Raw genomic sequence first — 26,758 nt, 5'->3', positions numbered from 1 at the left:
GTCTCCTCTCCGACCCTGGCTTCTGGTTGGGGCTCCTGTGTCATCCCAACCCCTAGGGATTGCAGCGTCCCCACCTCCCTTGGGGGGCTACAACCCCTTGGGCCCAGGTCACCTGATGTCCCAATTCCAAGAAGGAGGGCCAGGATTCTCATGCAGGTCCCAATTCCCTGGACCCTGCCCTGCTCTCCATTGCCCCCTTCCCAATCCCGAGTCAAATGTTTGGTGGCACCTGGACCCCTTGGAGCGCAGGAGCTGAAGGTGCAAGTTCTTGGTTCCTGGTAACTAAGGGGAGGTTGGCAACTGGAACCCTGCCATTCGTAGCACTGTGCGGAGGCGCGAGGCCGGAATGTTCGCACCCGCACAGTGGCTCATGGCCTAATGCCGCAGGCGAGCGGTGTTGTTATTGGCATAGCCCCTCATCAACTCCCCCAACCACATGCTGCCACCAGAGACTTCATATCTAGGAGGTCCCTTCGGCGGCAGCCACCCGCCATCCAGGAGCCTCACCAGGCCCTTCCTTACTGAGCCTGGGGGTGTGCTCTGGATTCACTCAGGGGTGGTCCGGCCACTGCACCTCGCTGCGCACACGTGTATCCCTCCTGGACATGCATAGGGTGGGGACGGCTGGGAGGGGGTGTCACAGGCAGCCAGGCAGGATCTGGCATCCAGGGACACGCTCCCCCATCCAGCGCAGGCTCCCCTGCTGTCCACCGTCCCCAGCCCCTGGTCCCAGGTTCCAGGCCACCAGCACCCCTGGCAAAGAAATAATTGGCCAGAAATTAGGAAGAGCAAACCCAGGGCAAGGTCCATGGGCCAGCGGGCTGCCTAGAAACCTAGTAACATAACCCCACTGAGGTTGGCGATTGGATATCAGTGGCATAATTAAAGGGCAGGATATGTCACCTAAAGCGTCATTCTGGATACTTGTCCTCAAAGCCAATGGTAGGACTGGCTAATACCATCTCCTTTTCTGTCTGCCCCTTTTGAAAGGCTTGGGTTCCTCCTTCCTTGTCTGACTTTCACACTAGGCTTCTCCTCTGGGTCATTACCAGTTATGATATACCTCCAGCATCCTGGTGCACAGAGCCCACTTCATCCACCTTCCTGAGGAGCATCTTTGCCCTCTCTGTTCCTCCCCTGTCCTGCAAGTTCTCCTACAGTGGTTCGGCCATGGAATGCAGGATCACCGACGGGCGGGATGGCAAAGGGAGCATTTGCAGCACACTTGCCGTTCTGAGGTTCTCAGGGCCTTCAGGACTGTTACACAGCCCATGACGGTGCGCTGCAGCAGTGAAGGTAGAGGCATAGGATGCACACCTCGTGAGTTGCAAGGAAGGCCCCGTGGTTACTGGAAAGCACGTTTGTCATAGAAGGACCTCATTTCAAAGGAATGGGCCAGGATGCCTGGGGGATTTGGACTTAGCTGGGATCCAGTGCACCATTTTTGAGGGTCACAATGTCACTAGTTTAAAAATCTGCTTTCCAGGATGCTTGGGTGGCTCAGTGGTTGATGATCTGCCTTTGGCTCAGGGCGTTATCCTGGGCTCTAGGGTTGAGTCCCACAGTGAGCTCCCTGTGGGAACCTGCTTCTCCCTCTGCCTGTGTCTCTGCTTCTCTCTGTATCTCTCATGAATAAAATGAATAACATCTTAAATAAATTAATCAATTAAATAAAAATCTAATTTCAACGAAAATGCGGAAGCCTGCGGGGAGGAAAACTGACACACACTCCTGCAAGACAAATGGGAATATTTCTGACACTGTCCCTGGGAGAGCCCAGATTCTGGAAGTGCTGATACAATGAAAACCAATGCAGCTCTTGTGAGAGTGCCCCACACAGCCTCCAGAAAGGAGGGTCCTGAGGAAATATTGCACCTGAAACAGCACTACCTTGGGGAGCCAGAAGAGTGATTTTGATTGTGTGTGTGTGTGTGTGTGTGTGTGTGTGTGTGTGTGTGTGTGTTTGTCTGAGTGGAAGGGGTTTGGGGATGTTGGAGAGAGAGGGAGAAATAGGGAAAGGGTGGGAGGAATGAGAGGAGGATTAGGCTGGGCAAGAGGCTGTGAGACAGAGGAGGATGGAAGCAGGCAGGGAGGGTGGGGGAAGGAAGCAGGATAGTAGTGACGGAGGGAGGGAAGAGGGGAAGAGAGGGGCATGGATGCACGAGGGGACTGTGGAGAGGAGGGATAGTGGATGGCAGGTTAGCAGGGCAGAGGGAGGGCAGGCCCGCAGGGTGGAGGGCCGCAGGCTGAATTCTGAACATTGCCAAGGACAGAGAATGATAGGAACCATCCCCTGCGAGACTTTAAGAGGATGAGAAGGAGAAACAAGGTGACAAGGACATGAAGCGCACGTGTCCTCCAAGGTCTGCAGGATCACCTCATGCCTACGATGAGCACTTGGGAAAACAGGACTGCCAGAAAGGGATGGGAAAGAGGAAAGGGCAGCATGTGCGTGAAGACCTAATGTGCCGAAGCTTTGCGAATTCTCTGGAAAACGCTGAGTCTGCCCATCCAAGGACCCCGGTGTGCTCCTGGCTGAGGGAATTACCATCCCAAGAGATGCCCTGTGCAACGGGCTCACCTCAGCTGGCTGAAAGGCAAAGAACGACTCTCAGAATCTGCATGGGCAGCAGTGACCCAGAACTCAGCCAGGTCCTTCTGAAGACCCTCAGCGGGAGGAAGAGACAACCTTCTGGTGGGATGCCTGGAGGCCAGAAGGCAGTGGTTGAGTGTTCACCAAGTTCAAAGTAGAATGCTGTAATATACGTTACATTAACTTACATGAACATAGGTGATGTTGGGCAAGAATGACTGAGAAAATGCTCACCAGATGCAAGGTCAAGGAGCAAGAGAATGAGCCCAGGGGGCCTCTATGCTAAGGACTGTGTCATGCTGAAAAGAGCCTTGGTGAGACGGTTAACTGAAAGTGCTGGCCTGAACTAACGCCTCCCCAGAAAGTACTGGCAGAAACAGGAGAGCAGGACCTGTGTTTGGAAGTAGTCTGCATTGCCTACGTGGGCTGAAAGACAAGGGCGTCCAAGCAGACGTACATTTATTTTCCTCGGCTCGGCTCACACAAAGCTACATCTAGTAAAGCGAAGGAACATACATGGAGTAATGTGAGACACACAGGGGCCGGCTCCCCATGCACTGTGCTAACTACAAGTACACAGAGCAGCAACCCCGCATTCCCCTGGGGTAGTGCGCTCACTGGAACTCTCTGTGGGGAGAGCCCTCAAGAAGGCCTGTTAAGCGTCATTATGGTAAAGCACTGTGCTGAAGCAGAAGAAGCCAACCCCAGAACGATGTGTGCTGGAGTTGAGCACCCGTGTGGAAGGAAGGTAAAAGTGTCAAAGGTGCGCAATGAGCCAGAAGGGAGAGCAGTGGTTACCTGGTGTGGGGGTGCGGGGGCGGGACCCAAGCAGAGGACGACGCGGTTGTGCACACCTAACCAGCACGGGGCGGGGGGGCAAGCAGTACAGAATACTTTCCCTGCCTACTTAGCGTTTTTGATTAGCCAGGTGTCTGCAGAGACATTTCAGAATGAAGGGGCAGAAGGACCTCCGAGAGGTGATGGATGCGGGCCCATGTGGGATGACCATCACGTTCCCCCCTTACCTACCACTTGTCACCAGCCAAGGGGAGCATAACCCACTGGTGTCACAGAAATCGGCGTGTTCCCCAAGTCATGAATCAGACACCTCAGTGGGAAGCCTTGGGGCTATTAAGGATTCAAACAGGAGCAGGGTACAGAGAACACAAACAACACAGTGGCACGAGAGTCTGTCCCAGTGAGCAAAGACCTTAGGCAGCAAAGACATGAGGCAGCAATGGAGGAAGGTGCATAGGAGGGCCCCACATTGTTGAAACCCTGCCGACGACCAGGCTGGGAGCAGCAGACAAACCTCTTAGGCCTGAGGCCACAAAACAGTGGAGGGTGGGGGCCAGGAGGGTGGGGACTCGGGGTGGGGTTGGGGTGTGCGGACCCTGTAGGGACATATGGGCCAGACAACTTGCACGCTGCAAGGCCTTCTGAGTCCTCTGAGGCCTCTTTGGGGCTCAACAAAATAAGTGGTGTACCCCGTTGGAACAGGAGAGGCACCTGGTCACAAAGGAAACCATCAGGGTCTCCTTCAGAGGTGCACAGACTCAGAGGCAGCAGCTCTTACGCCTAAAGCCACAGGTCCCCCCAGAGGTACTGTGGCAGAGCAGAGACTCGCCGAGCCCAAGGCACTTTCGAAGGCACAGCTGTGCATGTCTGTGCACAGGCACAGCTGCTAGATTGCAGACGAACGGCATAAGCAGACAGAGGCAGGCAAGGGCATGGTCAGGGAATCAGGGACCCGGAAGCAATGGGGCGGGGGGCTGTGGTCAGACAAAATCCTTTCTCTATCTGGAGAAGAACATGAAGAACCCGAGAGGCTGGGGGTACATTCACGTGCTGCCGAACCCCAGAGCCCTATAAGCCTGCCAATTCCTATGGTGGGCCTCTCTGAACAGGCAGCACAAGTGCCGGCAGGCGTGTGAGTGTGTGTGTTGGTTCTCGCGAGTGGTTGTGCCTGTAGGACGGTGTGATAGTAGCTTTCAGTGATGCCTCAGTATATGCTGGTGAGTGAGAGGGTGGGAAGGAGCATGTCAATGGGTCTGTCGCTACATGCAAAGCTATGCGTCAGTACAGGTGAGTGAGCAGGTGTGTCCTAGGAGCATATCAGCATGTGTGTCAGTTCCAGCAGGTGAGTGTGAGGGTCAGTTGGCGTGTGTGAATGTGTCCGGCAGTACATGCGATTATGCATGTTGACAGGAGCAGGGGAGTGTGTGTTAGGCACACAGGCGCCCATGTGTGTATGTTTGAAGGTATGAGTGTGTACTTCAGGATGTGCGAGTATGTGTAACCATAGCCATGTGTGTGGGTGGTTTGTGTGCGTATGTGTGCGTGTGCCGGTGCGGGCGCCTCTGGTAAGTTTGAGCGTGTGGGTCCGTACCAGTGAGTGAGTGAGTGCCAGTATGGGAAAGCGTGTCACTCACCAAGGGCCAGTGTGTGTGTGTTTGTTGGTTTGAGCGTGTGACAGACAGTATGGGAATGGGTGTCCATTTGAGGGAGAGAGTGTGTGTTGTTAGGAACTGGTGTCAGAGAGCTGTAACGGGTAGGTGATCAAGTGCCAGTGTGAGTGTCAGCTGCAGTGTGCTGGTGAGGTTGTAGTAGGAACCCTCCACCTCCACTTTGGAGAACAACCCTAACACTGTATGCTAAGTAAACATGAACAGTAAATATCTCCTACCAAATATCTCTTAATCTTACCCCTGGTAGGGTGGGCCTCCAAAAATATCCCAAATTTCCACCTGAAAGTCCCCAAATCACACTGACTATACATCCTCTCCAAGGCAGACATCCTCTTAAATGGCATCCTGGCTCCTAGGCCCATATATACATGTCAGAGGGTTCCTGAAGTCCATCCTTCTTCCACAGAAGTTTCTCTTGGGCTTTAGGGGCCCCATTCTCCTGCTACTCCATGCACAGGCCAATGTGAGTCTTTCTGTTGGTCATAAACCAAAGCTACAAAGCAGCAAAGCCGCAGCTAATGCTGTCATCACCAGCAACACGGGCCTGGATTCAGCCAAGTTCAGCGCATGAAGCCAAAGAGGTCCCAGAGGCTGTCTGTCTGTTTACCAAACAGGGGCCTGAACCTTAGTACCCCTTCAAATCTACATACTATCATAAGGAGTGATTCTTTGTGGGTGTTGTACTCCTTCTAAACCATCTTCCCTAGGGTTCAAATGAGGGCTGTCGTAGGCACAGTGCTTTGGAAGTGGGCAGAGTCTACAAGACGACAAGACACAGTGGGCAAGACACAGGTAAGACTGAGGGTTCCTCAATGCCATCATGTCCTAGCAGCATGCTTAATTAATATGCCTCTTCATGGAGTGATATTCTAAATGAGGTGATGGGGGCAGTTTAGGGAAGTTACCAAGAAGGATTTCCGAGTTCACTGCGTCCCATGTTTACAATCAGGTGTCACCCGCATCCAAGTCCATAAACCAGAGGGCAGTCTGAAGGCTGGCAGGGCAGAGTGTACTCCACAATGAAATACAGAGGAGAAGTTGCACCTGAAAGGTTAGGGATGTCAGAAAGTTGGTGGTGGGGGGGTTGCTGCGGGCAGGAGGAGGGAGGGAATCGCAAGAGGTGCAGGCAGAGAAATGGACCCTCCCACCAGGGGACTCAACGGGGATTAATAATCCCATAATATTGGGCTTTAAACACCAGAGGGACTAAATTCCATTAGTTCATATAACCAGTGGGACTGGGAGCCTCGAGATTTGGAGGTTGGTAGATGTGGCACTGGGAGAGCTGGATGGGCAAGTGATAGCTAGGTTACTGTGCTTAAGGAGACAGACCCTGCATGGAGAGACAGCATACACAAAGCAGTTTACACAGTGTCATGGGCAAACAGGGCATAGATCTGTTCAACTGATTTCAAAAACAAGGAGCTGGCAGCCCCATTATGCTCCCCCACTAGGCAACATAGGTACCGAGATGCCTGCAGGGGAAGGACTGCACAGACGCTGGCTATCTGACCTGCTGATAGTGCTTCATCCCCAAGTTCTCCTGGGGACTGCATACTGCAAGCATGCAAAGCACCTCAGCCTGAGGTTAGGGCAAATGTTGTTGAAATCATACGGGTACCATGCCCCTCTGCTGGGCACACAGCTGCCACACATGCCATGACCAGCTACCATGCTGCAGCTGGCCTCATACCCTGGTGCCGCGCACCAGACACCTTTGTGTTCAGGTGCCAGCTGCCACAGTGTGCTTCAGGACATCTAGCACAGGGCCAATGGCTCAGGGAGGCCTGGGTGGCTCGGTGGTGGAGCGTCGACCTTTGGATCAGGGAGTGATCCTGTGTTCCTGAGATGGAGTCCTACATTGGGCTCCTCCTGGGGAGCCTGCATCTCCCTCTGTGTCTCTGCCTCTCTCTGTGTCTCCCATGAATAAATACATAAAATCTTTTTTAAAAAACGACTAATGACCCAGCATGAATTTTGACAACACAACCACTCTGCTCCCTAGTTGCCCGACAGGAACCCCCTGACTGCCAAGACCTAGCCTGTCTGGGTCTTACGAACAGTGCACCACGAACAAGCACAGTGCACAACAGGCAGAAAGTCACTGCCTCCAATGGCACTGAACACAAAAGCCACTCAGACACAACAGTAGGCCGGGAGCAGCTAACATACAATTCTCTCCTGATTTGTCATGTTCTGGAACAGGGGACAGTGCGCTGCGGGACACTCGTGATCTCTTCTTCAGAAAGTCACTACTTTCAAAACAACACAAGAAGTTGTTCCTGTCTCATGACCCTGAGATGAAGAGTCACATGCTCTGCTGACTGAGCCAGCCAGGCACCCTCAGAATGAATTTTTTTTTTAAAAAAGGAGACCCAGCAATATGCCTCTTTGCTAGAGAATGATTTTGTACCCAAACAAAATGTTTGTTTCAATGTGAAACATTGAAAGTGAGGGAGTAGAGAACCTTGATAATGCAAAGGACATCAACGTAAAGCTACAGCAGTGTCGGACAAACTAGACTTTCAACCAAAGGCTGTAGTAAGAGATGAAGAAGGACATTATATCATTCTAAAGAGGTCTATCCAACCAGAAGATGTAACAATTGTAAATACACTTATGTCCCTAATTAGGGGGTAGCCAAATTTATAAACCAATTAATAGCACAATTAATGAAAGTCACTGACACTAATATAGTAATAGTATGGGACTTTAACATTCACTCAGAGCAATAGAGACGTCATCTAAGCAGAATGTCAACAAGGAAACAAAGGCTTTGAATAACACATTGGACCATATGGACTTTGCAGATATATTCAGAACATTTCATCATAAAGAAGAGGACTACACATTCTTTTTGAGTGCACATGGAAAATTATCCAGATGAAATCACATACTGGGCCACAAATTGGCTCTCAATCCAGTACAAAATATTGAGATTGTACTACGTGTATTTGCAGACCACAATGCTTTAAACCTTAAAGTCAAGGACAAGGAGAAATTTCAAAGGGACACAAATATACAGAATGCTAAAGAGCATCCTAGTAAAGAATGAATGGATCAACCAGGAAGTTACAGAAGAATTTAAAAAGTAGATAGAAACAGATAAAGATGGGTATGTGACAGTTCAGAACCTTTGGGATACAGCAAATGCAGTCCTAAGAGGGAAGTATATAGCAATATAGGGCATTCTCTAGAAACAAGAAAAGTCTCAAGCACATAATCTAAACTTAGCCAAAAGGAGCTGGGGAAAGAACTCATATAAAGCCTAAATCCAGCAGAAAAGTGATAAATTATAAAGATGAGAGATATAGAAAACAATGATATAGAAATATTTTAAAAAATGAAAAGCAAGAGCAGATAAACTAAGCTAGGAGTTATTACTTTGAAACAAGTACTAATACTCAATAAACCCCTAGCCAGACTTATCAAAAAAGAAAAGAGAAAGGACCCAAACTAATAAAATAATGAAAGAGGAGAGATCACAACCAACACCAAAGAAACACAAACAATTAGAAGAGAATATTATGAGCAATTATATGCCAACAAATTAGATCTAGAAGAAATTGATAAATGCCTACAAATATACAAACTATCAAAATTGAAACAGGGAGAAGTAGAAAACCTGAAACAGACCCCTAAGTGGCAAAGAAATTGAAGCAGTAACCAAAAATCTCCCAACCAATGAGTCCAAGAAAAGATGGATTTCCAGTGGAATTCCACCAAACATTTAAAGAAGAACTAATACCCATTCTTCTGAAACTATCTCAAAAAATAGAAATTGAAGGATTACTTCCAAGCCCATTCAAGAAGACAAGCATTGCCTTCATCCCAAAACCAAAGACCCTACCACAAAGGAGAATTACAGAGCAATAACCCTGACGAACATGGATGCAAAAATTCTCACCAAGATATTAGCCAAAAGGATCCAACAATACTTTAAAAGAATTATTCACCACGACCTACTGAGATTTATTCCTGGGCTGCAAGGGTGGCTCAACACCTCCATTTCAATCGATGTGTTACACCACATTAATAAGAGAAAGAACAGGAACCATTGATCCTCTCAATCGATGTAGAAAAAGCCTCTGACTATGTACGGCATCCTTTCTTGATAAAAACTCTCTGTAGCCTAGGGATGGAAGGAACCTACCTCCATATCATAAAAGCCCTCTATGCAAAGCCCGCAGCAAATATCATTCCCAGTGAGGAGAAACAGTTTCCCAGTTGGGAAAATCCAAATCAAAACCAGTGAGTTAAGTTACCACCTCACACGAGACGGGATGTCTCAAATCAACAATTCATGAAGGAAGAGACACTGGCAAGGATGTGGAGAGGAGGAACACTCTTACACAGTTGGTGGGATTGCAAGCTGGTCTAGCCATACTGGAAAACAGTGTGGAAGTTCCACAAAAATAGTAAAAAATAGAGCTGCCCTATGACCCAGCAGTTGCAATACTAAGGTATCAAAGGGTACAAGCATAGAGTTTTGAAAGGGGAACATGCACTGTAGTGTTTCTACAGCAACATCCACAATAGCCAAACTATGAGCAGAACCCAGATGTCCAATGACAGATGAATGGATAAAGAAGAAGTGGTATACATATACAATGAGATATTACTCAGTCAGTGAAAGGAAAGAAATCCTGCCATTTGCAATGATGTGGATGGAATTAGAGGGCATTATGCTAAGAGGTGTAAGTCAGTCTGAGAATGACATATGATCATATGATTTCACGCATATGTGGAATTTAAGAATCAAAACAGATGAACATGGGGAAACAGAGGGAGAAATAAAGTAAAACAAATTCTGAAAGGGAGGCAAATCCCAAGACAGGCCGCACTCTAGGAAACAAACTGAGGGTTGCTGGAGGGGGGGAGGTGGATGGGGGATGGGATAACTGAAGAGATGGGCAGTAAAGAGAGTACTTTAATGTATGCAATTGATGAATCATTAAGACCTACCTCTGAAGCTAATATAACAGTACTTTTTAATTAAATTTAATTTAAACATAAAATAAAATTTTACAAAAGGAAAACTTTGTGTTCCCAAAGGAGATGTGATAGAGGTTAAAGCAGAAAACTCATTTAGAGAAATAAGTGCTGAAACTTTACAAATCCAAAAACAAGAATTGAACAGAGAAGTCCGTGAATCTACTAGAACACCCTGTTATGTCAATGTGAAAATACCATCTTCAAAATGCATATATTAGAAACGTTAAAAAGCAAGAATAAATCAAGATTTATAAAAGCATCCAGGGAAACAAGGAATAAACTACAGAAGAACACCCATTAAGCTCTCAATGCATTATATGTAGAAAAAAACAGAACAGGAGAGATTGGAAATTCTTATCCAATGGATGTTCAAAGGGGATATTTTACACAGCAAATTTGTCTGGTCAGGACACGTGGGGTGGGCAGAGTTTTCTGCTGGTCCTCTGGGAAGGGGCTCCCACACTGGGACTGAGGCAAACTTGAGCCAGAAGGGTAATACTGCTGGTGTGCTTGGGTGTGGGACCTATTATAAGCAAGTAAGGCAGTCATTGTTGGCATTGTGCTTTACTGGAGGTATGTGGCTCTGTGTTTATGCAGAGGTACAGGGGAGGGAAAGGGTCCCAGCTAGCTCCTTTGTCCTTGGAGATAGATCTCTGGTGCTTGCTGCTCTCAGAGAAGCACTCCAAGGAGAGCAAATTATCTGTCTCCTGTGTGTCCCAAGTATTTTTCAGATCACTGTTCCTGTGCTATCTGGCTCCAGTTGTTCTTTGCCTGCCTTCTCTCCAGGAGCAGAACAGTGTCCTCTGGATCCCATCCCCCAGCCCAGCATAGTGGCTTGTAAAATTCTAGGTTTGGGACCCCTGAGTGATCAGTGGCTGAGCATCTGCCTTCAGCTCAGGGAGTGATTCTGGGGTCTGAGATTGAGTTCTTCATGGGGCTCCCCGCAGAACTCCCCTCCCTCTGTGTCTCTGCCTCTCTCTCTGTGTGTCTCTCATAATCAAGTAAATACAATATTTTTTAAAAACAAAAAATAATAACAAAACTCTAGATTTTAGGGACATGGTGTGGGCAAGGACCTTCACTGGTTTTCTGGGGCTGAGGGAGGTTTCAGACAGAAGGGCAGTCATGTCAAATCACAGGTGTGTGGGACTGAAGCATTTCTTCCCTACACCATGTCTCTACATTTCCCACCTTCTTCAGTGTACCTTCTTCTTGCCCTTCAGTTGTGGAGTTTGTTCTTTCTGTCTTCAGGTCCATACTAGGGTATTTAGGATGATTTGGTTGTTATCCACCTGTGGTAGAAGGATAAGAAAACCCTAGGGTCCTATATCATCATCATCTTAGCTCTTTCTCCACTTTCTTTGTTTTAAAAACAACAAACAACAACAACAACAACAACAACAACAACAACAACACCCTTAATTTCAGTGTTCATTCTATTGTTCCAATCTCCATTTCATTAATTTCTTCTGAATACTGTTACCTTCTTCCTTCTAACTTTGGTCTTAGATTGTTTCTTATTTTCTAGGTTCTTCTTTTTCCTTCTTGCCTTGCCTTTATTTTTATTTTTAGTATATTTTTAAATTTGATTTTGACTTGCCAACATATAGTATAACACTATACTCATCCTGTGATGTGCTCATCCTGTCCAGTACCCCCCCTCAGTCCCTAGGTTCTTGAGGTATAAAGTCAGGTTGCTTATTGATCTTCTCTTTAAAAAATTGGTATTTATTGCAGAAAAATTCTTTCCTAGAATTGTTTTTCTGCATTCCCTAGGTTTAGAATAGAAACATGCTTTATTGGTATTTCATTTGTTTAAACATATTTCCTATGTCCCTTATAAGTACTTTTTGGACTTACTGGTTGTTCAGGCAAATATTGTTGGTTTTCCACATACTTGTAAATTTCCTGGTCTATCTCCTGTTATTGATTTCTAATTTCATGGCTTTGTGGTCAGAAAAGGAGCTTCATATGATCTCAATCTCCTTAAATTTGCTGAGAATTGTCTTGTGGCCTCTCATACAAACTATTTTGGAGAATGTTCCATGCCAACGGGAAGAGAATGTGTATTCCACTATTGTTGAATGGATTGTTCTATAAATGTCTGCTAGGTCCACTGGGTCTACAGCATCTTTCAGATCCAAGCTTTTGTGTTTATGATCTCTGAATGACTTATGCATTTATTGGCAGCTTGGCTCACTGGCTTGTCTCCCTCCCTCCCTCCCTCTGTTCTATAAATGTCTGCTAGGTCCACTGGGTCTACAGCATCTTTCAGATCCAAGCTTTTGTGTTTATTTTTTATTTTATTTTATTTTTTTTGTGTGTGTTTATGATCTCTGAATGACTTATGCATTTATTGGCAGCTTGGCTCACTGGCTTGTCTCCCTCCATCCCTCCCTCCCTCCCTTCCCTCCCTCCCTCCTTCCCTCCTTCCCTTCCCCCTTCCTCGCTTCCCTCCCTCCCTTCCTCACTCCCCCCCTTTCCATCCTCCCTCCCTTCCTCCCTCCTCCCTCCCTCCCTTCCTCTCTCCCTCCCTTCCCTCCCTCCCCCCTTCCTCCTTTCCCTCCCTCCCCTCCCTCCCTTCCCTCCCTCCTTCCCTTCCTTCTATCCTTTCTTTTTGATGGTCTCTCTCAGTTAAAATCTTTTTGTTTTGAGATACATCCATTTGCTTATTTTTCCTTCTGTTTACCCTGAGAAAACATTTTCTAAAAACATCGCTAAGATCAATGTCAAAGAGCTTAAATTCTATGTTTCCTTGCGGAGTTTTATAGTTTTCAGTCTTACATTTATTTCTTAATCCATTTTTATTCTATTTTTGTGTATAGAGTAAGAAAATAGCCCAGTTTCATTCTTTTGCGTGCACCTCGCACTTTTCCCAATACCACTTAGAGAAGAAAGTATCTTTCTGAGCTGTATTTTCTTACCTCCTTTGCCATACATAAAATGATGATATAAGTGTGAACTAATTTCTGGGCTCTGTACTCTTGAGCTGTCTGTTTTTTGGGCCAGTATCATACTGCTACAATCACTATTAGTATTGCAGTATATATCCAAATCCAAGAGGGAGATATCTCCACGTTAGCTTTTCATTCTGAATATGGCTTTTCTACACATCCATGCCAGTACCTGTTTGTTCTTGTGGAGTTAATTTTAGGCTGTGGAAATTTAGGCAGGTGTGAGATGAAATTACTTTTTTAAAAAAAATTTAAATTCAATTGGCCAACATATAGTACATCAATAGTTTCAGATGTAGCTTTCAAGAATTCATCAGTTGTGTATAACATGCAGTGCTCATTACATCACGTGCCCATCACCCAGTTACCCTACCTCCCCTCCGCCCTTCATCTCCCCTACGGAACCCCTCAGTTTTCTTCTCAGGAATAAGAGTCTCTCATGGTCTGTCTTCCTCTCTGATTTTTCTCCATTCAGTTTCCTCTCCTCCAATAATCACTTGCAGTGTTTCTTATCTTCTGCATATGAGTGAAACCATATGATAACTGAGTGGTTATCACTGAATGACTATTTCACTTAGCATAATACCATACAGGTCCATCTACATCAGTGTAAGTGGGAGGTATTCATTCTTTCTGATGGAGGAGTACTACTCCTTTATATACATCTATATATCACATATACACACTCTGGCACACCACATCTTCTTTATCCATTCATCTGTCAATGGACATAATGGCTCCTTCCACAGTTTGGATTGTGAACATTGCTGCTTTGAACACTGGGGTGCACGTGCCCCTTTGGATCACTACATCTGTATCTTTGGGGTAAATAAGTGGTAGTGCAATTGCTAGGTGGTAGGGTAGCTCATTTTTAACTTGAGTAATATCCACACTGCTCTCCAAGTGGCTGCACCAGCTTGCATTCCCACAAACAGTGTAAAAGGATTCCTTTCCCCACATTCTCTGCCACCATTTATTTTTCCCGTCTGTTGACTTCAGCCATTCTCACTGGTATAAAGTGGTGTATCTCTGTGCCTTTGATGTGTATTTCCCTGAAGGCAAGTGAAATGGAGCATTGTTTCATGTACCTGTTGGCCATTGTTTCTGTTGGCCATCTGTCGGTTGTTTGTTTGTTTGTTTGTTTGTTTTGCAGAAATGCCTGTTCCTGTCTTCTTCATTTCTGCCCATTTCCTGACTGGATTATTTGGTTCAGGGCTGTTGAGTTTGATAAGTACCTTTCTTCAGAATTTTATTTATTTATTCATATCACACACACACACAAACACAAACACACAGAGGGAGAGAGAGGGGCAGAGGGAGAGGGAGGCTCCATGCAGGGAGCCCAATGTGGGACTCAACCCTAGGACTCCTGGATCACTCCCTGAGCCAAAGGCAGATGCTCAACCACTGAGCCACCCAGGTGTCCCTAACAAGTTCTTTGTACATCTTGGATACTAGCCATCTATCTGATCTGTCATCTGCAAATAACTTCTCCCATCCTGTAGGTTACCTTTCACTTTTGTTGACTGTTTCTGTTGTTGTGCAGAAGATTTTTATCTCGTTGAAATCCCAAAAGTTCATTTTTGCTATTGTTTCTCTTGGCTTTAGAGAGGTGTGTAGCAAGAAGTTGCTGTGGCTGAGGTCATAAAAGTTGCTGCCGCCTTATTAAAAAGAAGAGAGAGAAGACTCAAATTAATAAAATCATGAATGAGAAAGGAAGATCACTACCAACACCAAGGAAATACAAACAATTTTAAGAACATCGTATGAGCAGCTATATGCCAATAAATTAGGCAATCTAGAAGAAATGGATGCATTTCTGGAAAACCACAAACTACCGAAACTGGAACAGGAAGAAATAGAAAACCTGAACAGGCCAATAACCAGGGAGGAAATTGAAGCAGTCATCAAAAACCTCCCAACACACAAAACTCCAGGGCCAGACATCTTCCCTGGGAAATTCTATCAACATTGAAAGAAGAAACAACACCTATTCTACTAAAGCTGTTTGGAAAGATAGAAAGAGATGGAGTACTTCCAACTCATTCTATGAGGCCAACATCAACTTAACTCCAATACCAGACAAAGACAACAACATAAAGGAGAATTACAGACCAATATCCCTGATGAACATGGATGGAAAAATTCTCAACAAGATACTAGCCAATAGGATCCAACAATACATTAAGAAGATGATTCACCATGACCAAGTAGGATTTATCCCTGGGATGCAAGCTGGTTCAACAACTCGTAAAACAATCAATGTGATTGATCATATCAGCAAGAGAAAAAACAAGAAACATATGATCCTCTCAACAAAGATAAACTCAAAATGGATGATATATCTAAATGTGAGACAAGATCCCATCAGAATCCTAGAGGAGAACACAGGCAACACCCTTTTTGAACTTGGCCACAGCAACTTCTTGCAAGATACATCCATGAAGGCAAAAGAAACAAAAGCAAAAATGAATTATTGGGACTTCATCAAGAAGCTTTGGCACAGCAAAAGAAACAGTCCACAAATCTAAATGACAATCTACAGAAGGGGAGAAGATATCTGCAAATGACGTATCAGATAAAGGGCCAGTATCCAAGATCTATAAAGAACTTATTAAACTCAACAGCAAAGAAACACACGATCCAATCATGAAATGGGCAAATGACATGTGAGGAAGACCTAGACATGGCCAACAAGCACATGAGAAAATGCTCCACACCACTGGCCTTAAGGGAAATACAGATCAAAACCACAATGTGATACCACCTCACGCCAGTGAGAATGGGGAAAATTAACAAGGCAGGAAACCACAAATGTTGGAGAGGATGTGGAGAAAGGGGAACCCTCTTGCACTGTTGGTGGGAATGTGAGCTGGTGCAGCCACTCTGGAAAACTGTGTGGAGGTTCCTCAAAGAGTTAAAAATAGACCTGCCCTACGACTCAGCAATTGCACTGCTAGGGATTTACCACAAAGATACAGATGCAATGAAACACGGGGACACCTGCACCCCGATGTTTCTAGCAGCAATGTCCACAATAGCCAAACTGTGGAAGGAGCCTCGGTGTCCATCGAAAGATGAATGCATAAAGAAGATGTGGTCTATGTATACAATGGAATATTAATCTGCCATTAGAAACAACAAATTCCCACCATTTGCTTCTACATAATGGAACTGGAGGGTATTATGCTGAGTGAAATAATTCAATCGGAGAAGGACAAACATTATATGTTCTCATTCATTTGGGGAATATAAAAATAGTTTTCACTATTTCACTAAGGGAATAAAGGGGAAAGGAGAAAAATGAGTGGGAAATATCAGAAAGGGAGACAGAACATGAGAGACTACTAACACTACTAACACTGGGAAACGAACTAGGGGTGGTGGAAGGGGAGGTGGGTGGTGGGTGGGGGTGACTGGGTGATGGGCACTGAGGTGGGCAATTGATAGGATGAGCACCGGGTGTTTTTCTATATGTTGGCAAATTGAACACCAATAAAAAATAAATTTATATAAAAAATAAAAAGCGTTATGCCCTCGTTAAAATTTTTTTTATAAAGTTGTTGCCTCTGTTCTTCTCTAGGATTTTTTTTAAAGATTTTATTTTTTAAATTTTTATTTATTTATGATAGTCACAGAGAGTGAGAGAGAGAGAGGCAGAGACACAGGCAGAGGGAGAAGCAGGCTCCATGCACCGGGAGCCCGACGTGGGATTCGATCCCGGGTCTCCAGGATCGCGCCCTGGGCCAAAGGCAGGCGCCAAACCACTGCGCCACCCAGGGATCCCCTTCTCTAGGATTTTGATGGATTTCTGTCTCACATTTAGGTCTTTCAACCATTCTGAGGTTATCTTTGTGCCTGGTGTAAGAGAATGGTTCTTTTGCAAGTGGCTATCCAATTTCCCCAACACCATTTGTTCAATATTCTCTTTTTGGCATCATATATTCTTTCCCGCTTTGTCAAAGATGAGTTCGCCATAGAGTGAGGGTCCATTTCTGGGTTCTCTATTCTGTTCCACTGACCCATGTGTCTGTTTCTGTGCCAGTACCCTGCTGTCTGGATGATCACAGCTTTGTAATACAGCTTGAAGCCAGGCATTGTGATGCCACCAGCTTTGTTTTTCTTTTTCAACATTCCTCTGGCTATGTCAGGGTCTTTTCTGGTTCCATGTAAATCTTAGGATAATTTGTTCCAAGTCTGTGAAAAATGTCCCTGGTATTTTGAAAAGGATGGCACTGAACGTGTAGATTGCTCTGAGCAGCACAGACCTTTTCACATTTGTTCTGCCAATCCGTAAGTGTGGAATGTTTTTCCATCTCTTTGCGTCATCCTCAATTTCTTTTAGAAGTGTTCTGTAGTTTTTAGGGGACCTTTGCCTCTTTATTTAGGTTTGTTCCTAGGTATCTAATGGGTTTTGGAGCAATTGTCAATGGGATCAATTCCTTAAAGTCTCTGACTTCTGTCTCATTGTTAATGTATGGAAATCCAAATGATTTCTGTGCATTGATTTTGTGTCCTGTCACTTTGCTGTATGAGTGCTAGCAGTTTTGGGGTGGAGTCCTATGGGTTTTCCATATGCTGTATCATGTTGTGTGCAAAGAGTGAGAGTTTGCTTCTTCTTTGCCCAACATGAATGTCTTTTATTTCTTTTTGTTGTCTGATTGCTGACTTGTCTGATTGTTGTCTGACTGGCTGAGACTTTTAGCACTATGTTGCACAACTGTGCTGAGAGTGGGCATCTCTGTCACGTTCCTGACCTTAGGGGAAAAGCTCTCAGTTTTTCCACTTTGAGAATAATACTTATGGTGGGCTTTTCATAGAGGGCTTCTATGATACTGAGGTATCCTCACACTGTGGAGAGTTTTGATCAAGAAATGATGCAGTACTTTGTCAAATACTTTTTCTGCATCAGTTGAGAGGATCCTATGGTTCTTGTCTTTCTCTTATTAATGTGAGTTATCACATTGACTTATTGTGAATACTGAACCACATCCTTACCCAGGAATGACTCCCATTTGCTCATGGTGAATAATCCTTGGAATGTTCTATTGGAGCCTATTGGCTAGTATCCTGGGGAGACTGTTGACGTCCATGTTCATCAGGGATATTGGTCTGTAATTCTCCTTCTTGATGGGGTCTTTGGTTTGAGTATCAAGGAAATGCTGGCCTCATAGAATGAGTTTGGAAATTTTCCTCCCATTTCTACTTTTTGAAACAGCTTCAGCAGAATAGGTATTACTTCTTCTTTAAATGTTGGTAGAATTCTCCTAGGAAGCCATCTGGCCCTGGATTTTTGTTTCTTGGGAGTTTTCTGATGACTGTTTCGATTTCATTGCTGGTTATTGGCCTGTGCAGGGTTTCTATTTCTTCCTGTTTCAATTTTGGTAGTTTATAAGTTTCCAGGAATGCATCTATTTCTTCCAGATTGCTTATTTTGTTGGCATGTAGTTGCTCACAGTAGGTTCTTAAAATCATTTGTATTTCCTTGGTGTTGGTCACGATTGCTCCTCTTTCATTCATGATTTTATTAATTTGGGTCCTTTCTCTTTTCTTTTTGATTACTCTGGCTCAGCGTCTATCTATCTCATTAATTCTCTCAAAGAAGCATCTCCTGGTTGTGTTGATCTGGTTTCTATTTCACTCATTTCTGCTCTAATCTTGATTCTTTGTCTTCTCCTGTTTGGGTTAGGCTTTATTTGTTGTTCTTTCTCCAGCACAGGTAGGTGTAAGGTTAGCTTGTGTATTTGAGATTTTTCTAATTTTTTTGAGAGAGGCTTGTGTTGAAATGTGCTTCCGTCTTAGGGACGCCTCTGCTATATCCCAGAGGTTTTGTACAGTTGTGCTCTCATTCTCCTTAGTTTGTATGAATCTTTTTAATTCTTCTTTAATTTCCTGGCTAACCCATTCATTCTTTACTAGGATGGACTTTAACCTCCAAGTGTTTGTGTTCCTTCCAAATTTCCTCTTGTGATCAATTGAGTTAAAATTTCAAAACACTGTGGTCTGAAAATATGCAGGGAAAAATCCCAATCTTTTGGTATAATTTAGACCTGATTTGTGACCCAGTATTTGATCTATTCTGGAGAATATCCTGTGTGTATTCAGGAAGAATGTAAACTCTGCTGCATTAGAATGGAATGCTTTGTATCGATCTGTGAAGTCCATCTGGGCCAGAGTGTCATTCAAAGTCCTTGTTTCCTTGTTGATCTTCTGCTTAGAATAATATGTCTATTGCTGTGAGTGTGGCGTTGAAGTCCCCCTACTATTAATGTATTATAGCCATATGTTTCTTTACTTTGGTTACTAATTGGTTGATATAATTGACTGCTCCCACGTTGAGGACCTAAATATTCGTAATTGTTGACTAGACCCTTTAAGCATGATATAATGTCCCTCTTCATCTCCAACTATAGACTATAGTTTAAAAATCTAATTTTTCTCATAAGAAAATTGCTATCCCAGCTTTCTTTTGAGGTCCATTTCCATGGTAAATGGTTCTCCCCCTGCCACACACACTCATTTCCAGTCTGATGGTGACTTTAGGTCTAAAATGGGTTCTTGTAGACAGCATATGGATGGGTTTTGCTTTTTATCCAGCCTGGTACCCTGTGTTTCTTAACTGGATCATTTAGCCCATTTACATTCAGAATAACTAGTGAAAGATAGGAATTTAGTGCTGTTGTATTACCTATACAATCCCCGTTTCTGCAGATGGTCTCTGTTTCTTTGGGCTTCCCCTTCCCTTACAGGATCCCCCTTAACATTTCTTACAGGGCTCATTTACTGGTCACAATTTTTTTTTCTTTTTTCTTTTTTTTTTTTTTTAGTTTCTGTCTCTCCTAGAAACTCTTTATCTCTCCTTCCATTTTGAATGAAAGCCTTGCTGGATAAAGTATTCTGGCTACATGTTTTTCTCATTTTCTACCCTGAATATATCATCCCAGTCCTTTCTGGCCTGCCATGCTCTGTGGATAGGTCTGCTGTTAATCTGATATTTCTCCCTCTGTAGTTAGGAACCTTGTCTCAAGCTGATTTTAGAATTTTCTCTTTATCTCAGAAATTTGGAAGCTTCACCATTATAATTTGGCATCTTGATTAGTTTTGATGATTTTGGGAGGTTTCTCTCTATCTCTTGGATGTGAATGCCTGTTTCTTTCCCCAGTTTAGGGAAGTTCTTAGGTAAAATTTTCTCCAATACACCTCCTGGCCCTCTACGTCCCTCCATGCCCTCTGCAATCCCAGAGGATTTATAATGGATTTTATAACGGATTTTTTAAAAATAATAAGTTTATTTTTTATTGGTGTTCAATTTGCCAACATACAGAATAACAACCAGTGCTCATCCCGTCAAGTGCCCCCCTCAGTGCCCATCTCCCATTCACCCCCACCCCCCGCCCTCCTCCCATTCCACTACCCCTAGGTCGTTTCCCAGAGATAGGAGTCTTTAGTTCTGTCTCCCTTTCTGATACTTCCTAACAATTTCTTCTCCCTTCCCTTCTATTTCCTTTCACTATTATTTATATTCCCAGAATGGATGAGGCCATACAATGTTTGTCATTCTCCGAATGACTTATTTCACTCAGCATAATACCCTCCAGTTCCATCCACGTTGAAGCAAATGGTGGGTATTTGTCGTTTCTAATGGCTGAGTAATATTCCATGTATACGTAAACCACATCTTCTTTATCCTCTAATGCATTTTTTAAAACTATCACTTAACTCTCAGAGCCTGTCCTTATAGACTCTTACTTGTTTTTGTCTTTTCCTCAGCTTCCTTATGTCCCATCAACTTGTCTTCTAAGCCACTTTTTCTCTCTATTGAGAATAACTACTCTAGCTACTAAAGCATCCAGTTTAGACTGCATCTCAGAGTGTTTTAACACTCTGATTGTATCTCATTTCTGCACTATGAGGTTCTCTAGAGTCTTTCAAGTTTATTTTCATGTCCAGTTAGTAACTTTATAATTGTGATTCTGAATTCTGTCTCCAACATCTTACTTAAGTCCATATCCATTAGATCTGTGGCAGGGAACATTACCACTGATTCTTTCCTTTGTGGTCAATTCTTTCTTGGATGTATGGGTGTGCAGAGTCAAAAATAGCAACCATGACCCAAGCAGAATACTGGGCAATTCTGAGGAGGTCAGGAACCAGAAAATAAAAGGAAACGACAAGAAAAATAAAAGCAAATTTTTAAAAAGGGGGAAAGTAAGTGGTGGGGGAAAGTGAATACAATCTCATACACGGACCAAATTGGCGATCCATTTGTTGCTGAGTGTATTTTGGTCTGTACATGTTAGAAGGTACTAAATTCCAAATTTACTTTTTAAAAAGCAATATATATCTATATAATAAAATTGAATATGGTGAAAGGATGCTTTATCTATCTACATATGTCTATAACATGTAAGTGTAAAATAGGAAAGTTAAAAAAGAAAAAAATAATAAAAATAAAGGTTGATATAATTCTGTAGTGAAGACAAGAAAAGGGAAAGCATATTGGGTCATTTTAACCTAAAAGACAAAAAAAAAAATCATAAGAGAAAAACTTGCATTCTATGTACTCCAATTCTGAAGCTTTCCACCACTGTTTGATCAATAAACCTGCTGTTTTCCTGTTATTCCAGAAGGTCTTCTGGGCGAGAAGCCTGCTGTAGTACATTCTCATGAGTCTGTGCCTGGGTGGAGATGCACCACCCCTTGCCAGGTGGCAGGGCTCAGCTTAAGTTGTTTGTGAGGTCTTTGCTCCCTGGAGGCCATGCCTCTCTAGAGGGTGAAATGGGAAAATACGGCTGTTCCCAGATCTCCAGTCCTGGAGTAGGGAGATCCCACTGTATGCCAAACTGCAGACTGCTAGAGAGCCCAGTCAGTCACTCAGATCCTTCCTTGATACAGGTGGGAGGGAGTGGGGAGAACACTGATTTGCACGATTTGTATGTTTTGCCCTCTCCTGCATGTACCTGCTCCACCCCTCCTGAGGAACCAGAGCGTTACCCTGCTTCTGTACGTTGCAGGGCTCTGGCACAGAAAGAGTTCACTTTGGTGCAATGCACATCTGGTCTGCTTCTCCAGATGAGACTGGAGGTTGCTGTGTTCAGTCCTTTGCAGGGACCCAGCATGACAGCAGTTACCCCATCTGTCCACAGTTTGTAGTTTATGCAATAACAAGCTAAGTCTTCTTCCAGGCTCATAGACCTAAACCCATTTTCCCACTCCAATGCTTGAGAATTCTGCCAGCTTAGGCACCCATTTCTATTCTTCTAGGAATATTGAGACCTCACTGTCCCATCTGCGATTGTGCTGTTTCACCACTGAGGGAAATACCTTAGACGCAGATTTCTGAAGGTCTTGACTTTTGAGTCTCAGGACTGTACAGTTCTCTCCCAGCCCCTTACAAAGGCTCCCTGCCCCAGCCCATGCTGTTTATCTTCCCATATATTCCCTCCATTTCTGCTCTTCTCAGTCCTACCTTTCAAGAAGTGGTCACTCCCATGTTTGTAGAGTTTCAGTTTTTGTTTCCTTTCAACGCAGGTTGAATTCATAGGTGTTCCGGATGTTTTGATAGTTATGTAGCTCAATTTGGCAACATCCCACACACTTGGGGAAGGTGAGTGTTCATTCACATGGTCTCACTTTCTGTGGGAGAAATCACAGGGTGATAAGATCTAAGTTCATATATATATATATATATATATATATATATATATATATATGCAAACTGGTATTTTTGTCTGTTTATCTTAATTATGTGGTGAAACTTCTTCTCCGGACTTCCTCAAGTGTTATGTTGTCTGTGGGTGATTGTCTAAGACAGGGTCCACAGACATATCTGAGATCTATGTGCATATTACTTGACACTGAGGTGGGTAAAAACTCCTCTTGGATCTCTTGGCATGTGATGCTGGAATGTACATCTCCAATAGAAGCAATTGTGTGCACAAATGGATGCCAATTTCTTCTGATTAGAAAGGACAACAAACAAAGATATTCATGTCATCATTCTTAAATGATCAATTCTATAGCAGTCAGTGCATCCACAATATTTTACCACTCTGCATTTCCAGTTATTCCATCATTGCAAATAAGAACTCCATATTCAGTAAAAATTCTTCAAATTGGAAAAAAGTAGAAGTATTTTGAAGGTACCATTGGTAGAGATGACCCAATGACCATTTACAAGCAACATTCATAAACACTATGTAGATAGCCTACTCTGGATTCTTTAACATTCTGTACGTGGCTAATAGTCCAAAGGAAATCTTTTCCCACCTTTGCTAAGTAAAATTGAGAACCATTACTTGTATTGTTAACTTAGATTCTTTTGTGACCCAACTATTGAAGACTAGAGTATGGAAGAAAGATAAATGAGTGTTTGGGAGGCACGCCCTTTTTAAAAAAAAAAAAATTTTTTTTTGAATTGGAGTTCAATCTGCCAACATATAGTGTTACACCCAGTGCTCATCCTGCCAAGTGCCCCTGCTCAGTGCCCATCACCCAGTCACCCCAACTCCCCTTCCAACTCCCCTTCCACTACCTCTCGTTCCTTTCCCAGGGTTAGGTGTGTCTTATGTTTTATCACCCTCACTGATATTTTCACTCATTTTCTGGGAGGCACTCCTGTAAAAGCTTGGATCAAACTATCCTATCACTAGACTGGAAGTAATTTCATTTCAGTTCATCAGACAGTGCATGGACGGAAGATATTTTCATGATGTCAGCAAGGCAAGGAGGTTATGTAGTTGTGGCAGTATATATCAGATACAAGAATTCTGGTAAGGTTCTCAAAGGATCAAAAATTAATTGCAGGGTTTATGGAGAGTGTTGGGATATAGAGAAGGAAAGATTAAGTTTCTATCTGATCTAGCTGACTAGGACAAAATACTCCAGCTGTTTCATGCTCAAAATCATGTCCTATCTTTCAAACACCTGTTAAACTTGGAAGATGAAAAAAATACACATTTTGGATTTTCTTATAGGTTTTGTATTTCTTTTGGCTTTCCTCTTGACCTTCTCTCCCACTATAGAAGAATTTTATTACTTTTACAAATCAGTGAGAAAAGAAGTCTTTCTTTCTTTCTTTTTTTTTTTATTTTTTTTTGGTTTAGATTACGAGGAAAGAGAGGGTTTAAGTTGTATTGACGATGTTGAAATCTTAGTCACTCTTTCACCTGGATTTCAGAGGAAAAATGAAGTTCACTCATTAAAGCAATATATTGGTGAGGTAGATTGTCAAAAATATGATATGATTGTCTAAGAACAAAAACATGAGTACCACTGACTCCAGAACAGTCCATTGACTCGGTGTAACTTTTATCTCAACCTGCTAAATTCTTCAATCCAGAGAACATTTCTGTTATTCTAGGGATAAAGATGACTAATGCTTCCTTGTTAAGGGACATTTTTTATTATTATTTATGATAGTCACAGAGAGAGAGAGAGAGAGAGAGAGAGAGAGAGAGGGAGACACATAGGCAAGGGAGAAGCAGACTCCATGCACTGGGAGCCGACGTGGGATTCGGTCCCGGGTCTCCAGGATCGCGCCCTGGGCCAAAGGCAGGCGCCAAACTGCTGCGCCACCCAGGGATCCCTTTTTTTTTTTTTTTTCAATCTGAAGAGTACAGCTCTGTAGGTGCAATTGTTTTATTTTTTGTTTGTTTTTCCCTTTTTAAAAATAAATTTATATTGTATTGTTGTTCAATTTGCCAAGATACAGAATAACACCCAGTGCTCATCCCGTCAAGTGCCCACCTCAGTGCCCGTCACCCAGTCACCGCCCCCCCCCCCCCCCCCCCCCCGACCCCCCACCGCCCACCTCCCCTTCCACCACCCCTAGTTCGTTTCCCAGGGTTAAGAGTCTTTCATGTTCTGTCTCCCTTTCTGATATTTCCCAGTTATTTTTTCTCCTTTCCGTTAAGGGACATTAATATTAACAATTTAGAGATTTAATAGCCTAACAGAAATTGAGGCGGACTTGGTGAAAAAGTCAAAAGTTTTTCAACCTGACTCTTGTTTTCCCTGGGAAATATGAGGGTCAGTATTTCATTCCATCTTCCTCAAGGTTGGAAACATGATTCACTTCACTTATTGAATATTTATTGTGCTAAGTAAGATTTTGAGGGATGGGAATATAGATGGCAATAAAAAGAGATAAAAGGCCTGAGCTTTATGATCTCACATTTTCTATAATGCCTTTGCTGTTATGAAGGAATGTAGGAGTGAGAATTAAAATAATCCATAACATTTTTAAGGTCAACAAAGGTACAGAGTAGTAGTATGTGTTATGTGAAAAGAAAGTTAAAAAAAAAAAAAAATTGGTATTATTTAGAGTGCAGTTAGTTAACATGACAGTGTAATATTGGTTTAAGGTGTACAATATATTGATTGAAATATTTTTTCAAGGGGTTGCCTGGGTGGCTGAGCGGTTTAGCGCCTGCCTTTGGCCCAGGGCGGGGGTCCTGGGGTCCAGGGATGGCGTCCCCCGTCGGGCTCCCTGCGGGGAGCCTGCATCTCCCTCTGCCTGTGTCTCTGCCTCTCTCTCTCTCTCTCTCTGTCTCTCTATTTCTCTCATGAATAAATAAAAACAAAATCTTTAAAAAAAGTAAAAAAATTTTTTTTTTCATAAGTGGATATGTACTTATGTTTAGATACATTAACTTTCATTGATTTAAAGGATTTAGTAACACAAAGTAGCAATATAAAATGGTGAGAGTAGCAATTACTGGCAGGCATTCAGATGCACCTGGGGAAAATGTTAATTACGTTTTCTAGCAAAATGAATTAATAATAGAAATGAAATGTTTCATTTACGCACGTACATGAAAATTCACAATGTTTACCCATACTGTTTATTGTGGTCCTAATAGAGGTTAATTTAAATAACAAAATTACCAGGACTTCCAGAACATACATAAAAGCTAATCAGAATAATTCTTTTTTTTTTTTTTTAAAGGGTGAAGGAGTTTATATCTTTAATTAAGCTGCGAGATGGTAATTGTTCCCTGTATCATCACTGATAACTTCGTTAGATACTGTCTAAGAAAGCAGTGGATGGAGAGGCGGAAGCATTAGGATATGCAATTGATTCATTTCTGTTCCACTACATTTCTGTTCTGTTTCTGGTCATTTAAGTAAGTCAGTGCGAGGGGGATCCCTGGGTGGCTCGGTGGCTGAGCGTCTGCCTTCGGCCCAGGGCGTGATCCTGGAGTCCCGGATCGAGTCCCCCATCAGGCTCCCTGCGTGGGGCCTCCTTCTCCCTGCTCCTGTGTCTCTGCCTCTCTGTCCATGTCTATCATAAATAAACAAATCTTTAAAAATAATAAATAAGTAAATGTGTACATTTGGGGGCTCAGTAATGTACCCCAAGGTGCTTTCCTTTTTTTCCCCCCAAGACTAATGATCTGGTAATTGTAGGCTATGTTTCCATAGACATGGCTATAGCGCCTCTCTCCTACCCCTTGCAGTGCCCAGGATAAAACTTTGCTTACCATCCGTCGGTCATAATGGGATTTTAGACTCCCGTCATTTCCGGTGGAGACCGGTTGAAGTCTCGCATCGCGAGACCGTGGGGCCGTGGGGTAGTCCACCGGCGGTCGTTGCTGAGGTAGTTTTCCATCTTTTAGAGAGGCAAGTACTTTGCGCCCCAGCATCCAAAATGTGTAAATTATTACTAGTTCGTTATGCCTTAATCTTGAGAGTAACTTGTTGGTATTTTAGGTCACAGTGGTTAACAGGCTTCTGTCGTTGGCTTT

The 26,758-nt window shown here is 43.6% G+C and overlaps 1 protein-coding gene and 1 long non-coding RNA gene across 11 annotated transcripts in view; one reads left to right on the top strand and one right to left on the bottom strand.

The window, feature by feature from the left end:
- Positions 1–360: 360 nt before the first annotated feature.
- Positions 361–26,546, bottom strand: LOC144309583 (uncharacterized). 5 transcript variants are annotated; one of them, XR_013375539.1, is made up of 6 exons: positions 26,462–26,526; positions 22,480–22,646; positions 14,521–14,671; positions 11,248–11,348; positions 5,967–6,105; positions 361–1,625 (listed from the first exon to the last, which is right to left on the bottom strand). It is a non-coding gene; the product is annotated as an uncharacterized LOC144309583 (long non-coding RNA). The 5 variants fall into 5 exon arrangements; XR_013375541.1 differs by having other exon boundaries at positions 361–1,617; XR_013375540.1 differs by lacking the exon at positions 361–1,625 and adding an exon at positions 5,801–5,818.
- The window catches only part of LOC144309582 (cullin-4B-like), a 72,868-nt gene continuing 72,637 nt past the window's right edge, over positions 26,528–26,758 (top strand). For 5 of the 6 annotated variants that reach the window (XM_077890667.1, XM_077890668.1, XM_077890666.1 and 2 more), the window contains exon 1: positions 26,528–26,633. The gene's annotated coding sequence lies outside the window, so the exon portion shown is untranslated. The other variant, XM_077890664.1, reaches the window with a different exon arrangement.

The sequence above is a fragment of the Canis aureus genome, unplaced genomic scaffold (assembly GCF_053574225.1).
Source record: "Canis aureus isolate CA01 unplaced genomic scaffold, VMU_Caureus_v.1.0 ptg000087l_RagTag, whole genome shotgun sequence".
Lineage (NCBI taxonomy): Eukaryota > Metazoa > Chordata > Mammalia > Carnivora > Canidae > Canis > Canis aureus.
This window is presented reverse-complemented; position numbering and strand designations above follow the sequence as displayed.